Consider the following 8,126-nt stretch of genomic DNA (forward strand, 5'->3'; position numbering starts at 1 on the left):
AATGTGCAAATATTTTCAGAAAATATTAAGTTTATTTATTGATTGATTTTTACATTACATGGACCACATTAATCATTTTATAAATCTAAAATGATACGCCAATTATCTTTGAGCCAGTTAAATCAACAGTTTCACTACTCAAAAGTCAACTTTTTTAAATAATTGAGTAATTTTACCAATTGCCCCCTAACAATATTTGTGTCTATTTTCCACTAAAGTTTATTCTAATAAATTTATTTTTGAAATCCTACTCAATACAATACAATTTAAGTTATATGTATAAGAAAAAGACTAGGTGTGTCTGATATCTCATGAATAAAATTATTATTCTGTCAAGAAACTGACCATTAAAAAAAAAAAGAAAAACGTACTCTTCTTTTCACTATCTTCTTTATTACTCTAAACTGGGTTCAGAGTTTTCTGGACTAAAGCTTCATACCATAATTTTTGAACTTTGAGCTATGGCAATCATTTACGTCCAAAAAACTAGAGTGATAAAGGAGACAAGTAAAGAGCTTCAAAAACAATGAAACCATTTTCTGCAATAGACCAGTAAGATGCTTGTGTGGATGGGACAGAGGATGGGAGCTGAGATGGTAATGAGCATCAGAGGCCAACGCATTAGAGGATGATGCACTCTTTATGGCTTTTGGTGATCTTTTCAGGCTTTCCATCCTTAGCCTTAACAATGGCCTCCATAATCTACAGGGATTGGACAAAGAAAAAAGATGATGAAAATTAAAATAAGTAAACACCACACACACTACTATTTACAATTAGACAGACTTGACTGATTATTATTTTTTGCATTACATTAAAAATCTTTCGATCTAAAGGCTTTGATTAAATGCTTGAATTTACTCTGACAATGCAAAATTGCGCCTAACTATACATTTTTTTGGACAAAACTTTGTTCAAATGGATGTGTTGCAGCAGATAGTGAAGAAAACGCAGTCAACAATGTCCATCATACATGAGAAACCGTTCAATACTATTTAAACCGTATCCCAGAGTGCACCTCGTGAGATTATTGAGTGAATGCCCAGAGCTGAAATCTACTATTGATTTGTTTCACATTTCTGGTCACTATTCTCATAATTCCATTTGTGTCATTTCAAAAAGTCTTACGGAAACAAACTTGCATTATAACAATGTGACAAAGAATGATCCCACATCTATACATTTTTGTACATACCAAGCAAAACTCAAAAGCATTGGCTTTAAAAAGTATAGGCCTACTCTTGATCCTATAGGCTACTGTATGCTATGTAACCCAAAAGGGCACATCAAGTCTAAAACTAGAAAACAATATGCTTTACAACGTATTTGGCCACACATTACAAACAAACAAACACAAAAAATTGTATATTCCCTTATGCTTACATCCTCTTCATAGGGGAAACCTCCGGTTTCTAATTTTGAGAAGACCAGATGTTCATTGATCTGTACCTCAAAACTTCCTACAGGAAAAAGGAAAGAGAGAACGTTAACATACTGGCCACAGACACAGGTGACACCGTTACTGTGAACGCCACAAACGTTTCATTTATTTAGTTCATGAGGAATTTATGTATGCTATATGACTATAGTGTCTATACGTGGAGAGTCAGAAGGACACTGTATACTCGACCTCTCCGGCCCACGAAGCCTGACACCTCGACATCAGGGTACTTGGCGTTGATACCTCGCTTCAGCTCCCGGAAACGAGGCTCGTAGCCTCATCCGCCGCTGTTGGGTTAAAGAAGACTGGTTATTTCGGTTTAAAATATGCTCAGTCATTTCTGCATGTATAACAGGCTTTTTTTCATAAGTTGAAAACACGACTGCCTAAACCGGTTTCTACGATAACAACACACTATAGTGTCTATACGTGGAGAGTCAGAAGGACACTGTATACTCGACCTCTCCGGCCCACGAAGCCTGACACCTCGACATCAGGGCACTTGGCGTTGATACCTCGCTTCAGCTCCCGGAAACGAGGCTCGTAGCCTCATCCGGCGCTGGTGGGTTAAAGAAGACTGGTTATTTCAGTTTAAAATATGCTCAGTCATTTCTGCGTGTATAACAGGCTTTTTTTCAGAAGTTGAAAACACGACTGCCTAAACCGGTTTCTACGATAACAACACTCTGTGTTTTAGAGAACTGGTTGAACCGGTTCACAAAACATCCGAATGATTCATTTACTGTCCGCGAGGTTCTCGAGTCAACAATTCGCTGACTCATTGATGCAAATGCATTTTAAGTTTAGTTTAACGTAAAATTACTTTTAAGTTTTAACCTTTTTCGTGAATCAGAGCTGCGACAAACTTGAACTTGGACACATGAAATACAATAAACACCATTATTATATATAAAAAAAGACTTTATTTGAAAAAGTTAGAGCATGTAAATATGCCACGCTGATGTCAGGAACCACACGATGAGGTGAACAATCGCCAGCTCGGTTTATGAAACAGCTCTTTACACGAACTGTTCAAAATACATACCAATGCATTGCAAAAATTTACAATGAGGAACAACATTACTTCAAAGACAGGTGCACTTGGATACGAAGTAAAGAATCTTACCAGTATTCGACTTTTATCTTCACCCCCATGATTCTTGTCTTTAGATTCTGACCTGTGAAGGTTAATGGTTACCTGGTTGTTCGAGGAGACTGAAAACAACACATGCACTCTTCCTCACTGAGACACCTGTGTCAGGGAGGCTACACCTGGCTCACCTCCACCTGTCTGACACGCCTACTGAGAAACTGATCATCACTGTCAATGACAATGAACCTCTTTTACCTTTCACTATTGAATCAAAATAAATGTCAACAGCTGCATGAAATAATTATTTTTAGGGTATACTCGAGCTTTTCAGCACTACTGAAAAAAGAAAGAACGAAAGAAAAAACCTTGGCAAACCACACTAAGCTAGTTTCACGGGCTGTGAAACTAGATTAAAGCCAGCATTCTGATGGTTTGCTGGTTGGCAGCTAAAATGTCAGGCCAAAATGCGCTAAACAATTTAAGGTTTAAGCCGTTTTCAGCAGTATGTAGCACTGAATGTAAAATAAAGTGTTACAAGGTTTACATACAGATTTAATATACACTGAACAAAATTATAAACGCAACACTTTTGTTTTTGCCCCCATTTTTCATGAGCTGAACTCAAAGATCTAAGACTTTTTCTATGTACACAAAAGGCCTATTTCTCTCAAATATTGTTCACAAATCAGTCTAAATCTGTGTTAGTGAGCACTTCTCCTTTGCCGAGATAATCGGGCAAAAACAAGTGTTGCGTTTATAATTGTGTTCAGTGTATTTCAATATGTATTATGTATTTTTCAACATGTATTTTTATGTAAAAATGTTTTTAAATTAGGACCTGACAAAAAGCTTACTGTAACATAACACTTTTAACATACAATAAAACCAGAACTCACAGAAATTGAACAATACATGTATTTTAAGGTCAACAACAAATTAAAATAATCAACTGGACCAAGTTAAGCAGCTAAACATCACTGTCCTCACAACCACGAGAAGAAACGTCCACCCCAATGCACTACATTGAATTAGGTTTGATCTACCACCTCAATTAAAAAGTCTACTAATTCCTGAATGTAATTTCCTATTGCAGTCTATTTAACTTATTAACAATATTACTTCTACTATCATCTCAAACATTTGTTAGAGACCATATGACACGCACACCAAAGCTAGTACCTCTGAGAAAAACAGTTTTTGTGTTACAGGGTTCTGTTTGACTGTATATTAACAGAATACACATGAATGCAGAACACATGTAACATAATAGATGGCATGTAAAAAGCAAAGGTACAGGAACAATCAGGCAACAAGTGATCCAAACACAATTGGAGGACAAAACCAGATGATAGCTCATTATTTTATTAACCGTATATGAGCGTTTCAAAAACATGGCCTTCAGTAGTTTCTAAAAACACACACCAAAAAAAAAAACAACCAAAAAAAAAGTTATCATGCGGCAGTGTCTGCAAGTCTTTAAATGCCCTTAAACCAGCTATTTGGTTTAATTTAACAATGCAAAAGTCTGTAACACTGCAATACTAATAAAAAACAACTACTGCACAAAATGCTTGCAAGAGGAAAAACACCTGAGCTTTGACACCAAGCAAAATTGGTTTAGAATGTGCCCTACAGTACTTCAAACAAGCATTTCAAGTACTCCCCAATATTATTTTCATTTATTTGTAATCTCTTCATGCTGACATGGGATGGTGGATATAAAGGGACACTTGCAAAATGGCAATTTATCTACTCAGATGGACCCAAAAATAATGTGAATTAGGTCACCCAAGCTATTAGGCATTCCCTTCTTACATCTAGTACATTAATATATCATTATCCATTTTTCACTTTAAACCCCCCAAAACAAAAACAAATAATCAGCAGATGAACAGTGACCCCAGTAGGCAATGTGGCTTCAACAAAAAAAGAAACAAAGACATTAACCCTTCCACTGGCCTCCTCCTTAGCATCCCCGCATCTTACTCCTCCAGCTTAAAGGATGCGTGGACTGCAGGACTCATACCGTAACTGCTCACTTTAGAGTTACGATAATCATTTACGTCCAGCAACCAGACAGGAGGAGAGAAGAGGAGGGGACATTTAAGGATCCTGCACCAAAACTCTCTCTCTAGATGTTTAAATTATGCTAACAGAATTGTTCCAAATCTTGACATTTTGAGAGCCAAAAGTGAAGGGTTAAGTGGTGAAACTTTAGAGGATGACACAAGGAGGCCGGCTCTTGGTGATCTTCTCCACCGGCTGGCCATCATAGGCTCTTTGGATAGCATCCATAATCTTGTGGATGGGATAAAAGAGAGATGTACACATACATTTGAAAAAATCATCAACTTTTTATAGGTGAAATGTTATACAGCCTGTCTAGTGCGGAGATATTTACTCACATCGTCCTCATAAGGGAAGCCACTGGTTTCCAGCTTTGAGAAAATCAGTTGTCCATTGATCTCGATCTCAAAGCTCCCTGGAAAAGAGAAACAGAGGAGCTGATGATGTTTGCTTACATTCATATTTTCGCATAAGATGTATATCATCACATGGACATAAATGTGCAACGTACCTTGGCGGCCGACAAAGCCACTCACATTCGCATCAGTGAACTCAGCAGTGATGACCTGCTTGAGCTCCTGAAAGCGGGGCTCGTACCCTCATCCGCCACTGCAACACAACAGTGAAGAGCAGATGTAAGCCTACAGTAATTATGCCTTCCAACAAACGTTTGGTTCCAGGAAAACAGACAATGAGTGGTAACTAGTGTACGAGTTTATATCTTGACAATGAATCAGAAGACTAAAACTATGGAAGACAGTGTCTGCCACAGAATAATAATAAATAAAAAAAAGGTAAAAAAAAAAAAATGTAATTACGACATTCTCACATTTCTCGCAATTCTGAGAAAAGGGTCATAAATTCAGATAAAGTTAATTGCAATTCTGACTTTTTTCCTTAGAATTCTGGGTTTACATCTCACAATTCTGTTTTTTGATTCCACTATGGAATAAAAAAATAAAAGGAAATTGCAACTTTTTTACTTCTAAGCTTACATCCCCCAATTCTGAGTGTGGATCTTGCAATTTTGACTCACTTTCTCAGAACTGACACAAAAAAAGGCAGAATTGTTGAGATAAAAAGTCGCAATTACCTTTATTTATTTATTTTTATTCCATGGTGGAAATGGCCTTCCACATAGAACATTGTAATCTTTATGAGAGGGGAAAAAATTCAGATCTGAAAGAGTCTGAATACCATAACTATTACTGTGATCACTAACTGGAGACTGTAATCTAGCTCATACCACTGCACATAACTTTCCTCACAGTTCAGTTGTTGTGCGACACATCTCTTTGCTATAAGCCCTGTGTTGTGAACCAAGGGTCAAACATATAAAAAGACATTGGATTTTCTTCAAAAATTTAAATACAATCTTTTTTTTTCTTTCAAAATATATGTCTATATATGACAAATTAATAATCTGTTACGCATTAAAGAAGCTAATGTTTGTCCAAATCAATATTTGGAAGTTTTTAAAGGGTTCTTGGGTTGCTTTAGAGTCTGGATGGTGGTCCATTATTCTGTATAGGTTGAAACCCCTTTCCTAAGGGATATACAGAACTATCACTGCAGTCGAACTGCTAAAATCCTACAGTAGATGGATCATCTCGAGCCTCGGAGGTATCAGCTCTGATCTGTAAACCACTTCTCTATCAAACCCGTTTACGAGACACGTCGGCAATGTGAAAAATAGCAAGTATTAAAACATGATGTATGATAAATTAGTGCATGACATTTATTTATAAATGCATAATAAGCAGGACGAGATAATGAAGAGGGTTATGCTAATAACAAAGATAGCAGAGCTAGCAAGCATGAGCTGGTTAATCTAACGTACCATATTCCTGAAGACATTTTACCCGAGTAGAGAAAACATTTGTAAATTACATAATATTTCGGATAATTTACAGATTTACCTGTTGTAAAATCACTCACCAGTATTCAACTTTTATTTGCACACCCATATCTATCCAGCTGCGTCACTGCTTGCTTTACGCTAACGTTACTGTGCTTCCGCGTCTCTGACCGATCTTATAGGAAACTAAACCTCTAGCGCCCTCTATCAGCTGGAAGAGGCATTTTGACAACAAAAGAGCAGCGCATCCGCCTCAGAAACTTGTCGTTGAAACGCCACACGATGGCAGCAGCCATTAACCCATTTCATCCCAAATTCTTCTGCGCGTGAGCCCATGTAATTTACTTATAGGATAGCAACATGTAACTGTGTGCCTTTTATGAGAAAGACTTTAAAAAATAATTGAAATAGTTTTATTCCTGGTCTCTCTACTATAATAAGTGGTAATCCATAAAGTCAAAATACTCAGTAGCCTGTTAAAAATCCATCCATCCATCCAATGGGGGCTAGAGTCTATCCCAGTGTCTGGCGCCACAGGCGGGGGACACCCTGAGCAGATGGCCTATGCTGCATGTGGTTGGATTGTGGGGGAAATCGGAGCAACCAGATGAAACCCACGAAGACACAAGGAGAACATGCAAACTCCACACAAAAAGCTGGGACGCAAACCAGGGACCTTCTTGCTGTGAGGTGACAGTGCTACTGAATGAGCCACTGTGCTCACCCCCATAGAAAATCTTGTATGTATGTATTTAAAATGATTTAAATATATATTTTTTTACTTTCATTTAATTTAACAATTTTAGGTTATACTTTATAATACGGTCATATTTTTACAGTGCAGTTGTACATTTAAGTGCTGCGTAATATTAATTAACAATGTACTTACTATAGGGTTAGGGTTAGGATTAGGGTTTGGTTTAGGGCCAGCTGCATGTAAATATGCATAGTTACTGTTATAACTATAGTAAGAACATGTAACGTGTAACACGAACACTGTAAAATTAAATGTTACCCGATTTTATAATGTGGATCAATCAGTTACTTACAATTAATGATTATTTACTGGTGGGATTAAATAAATTAACTAACCTTGTCAGTGTCAGTGAGTATAGGCAGTTTGAATTTAATTGTCAAATTACTTGATAATTATTTCTACTTGTCTTATTAATTTAATTCTGACAAGTCAGCTCATCTTAAAAATATAGCAAACTGAAGCACACTTTAGTACAACATACTCATTTAAACAACAGCCCTGCTTATAACACATAAAAAATAATGCAGGACATCCAAAACATCCATGATGGGGCAAAGACATCAAGAGAATATTGTCATGAGACGGTGTGGTGTGTGATCAGGCAGGACGAAGACGACGAGACATCCAAAATGGGGCAAAGACATCAAGAGAATATTGTCATGAGACGGTGTGGTGTGTGATCAGGCAGGACAGGCAGGACGAGGAATTCCAATAATCACTTTAATTAATCCACAATAGGTAATCCAGACAGGTCAGGAACACACACACATGAGGTAACATTCACAATAACCGACAAACTAGAACACAATCGACAGGAACTGATATAGGGCAGATAATGAGGGCAGACAGGTGAGCACAATGAGGTGATTAACTAATAATGAGAACAGGAATAACCAAATATGGACACAGG

The 8,126-nt window shown here is 37.2% G+C and overlaps 2 pseudogenes; both read right to left on the minus strand.

Moving 5' to 3' along the window:
• Window positions 1-373: 373 nt before the first annotated feature.
• Window positions 374-2,646, minus strand: LOC107689090 (migration and invasion enhancer 1-like; annotated as a pseudogene).
• A 1,413-nt stretch (window positions 2,647-4,059) lies between these two features.
• On the minus strand, window positions 4,060-6,640 carry LOC107689089 (migration and invasion enhancer 1-like; annotated as a pseudogene).
• Window positions 6,641-8,126: the final 1,486 nt, after the last annotated feature.

The sequence above is a fragment of the Sinocyclocheilus anshuiensis genome, unplaced genomic scaffold (genome assembly GCF_001515605.1).
Source record: "Sinocyclocheilus anshuiensis isolate Anshui unplaced genomic scaffold, SAMN03320099.WGS_v1.1 scaffold653, whole genome shotgun sequence".
In the NCBI taxonomy this organism is placed as follows: domain Eukaryota; kingdom Metazoa; phylum Chordata; class Actinopteri; order Cypriniformes; family Cyprinidae; genus Sinocyclocheilus; species Sinocyclocheilus anshuiensis.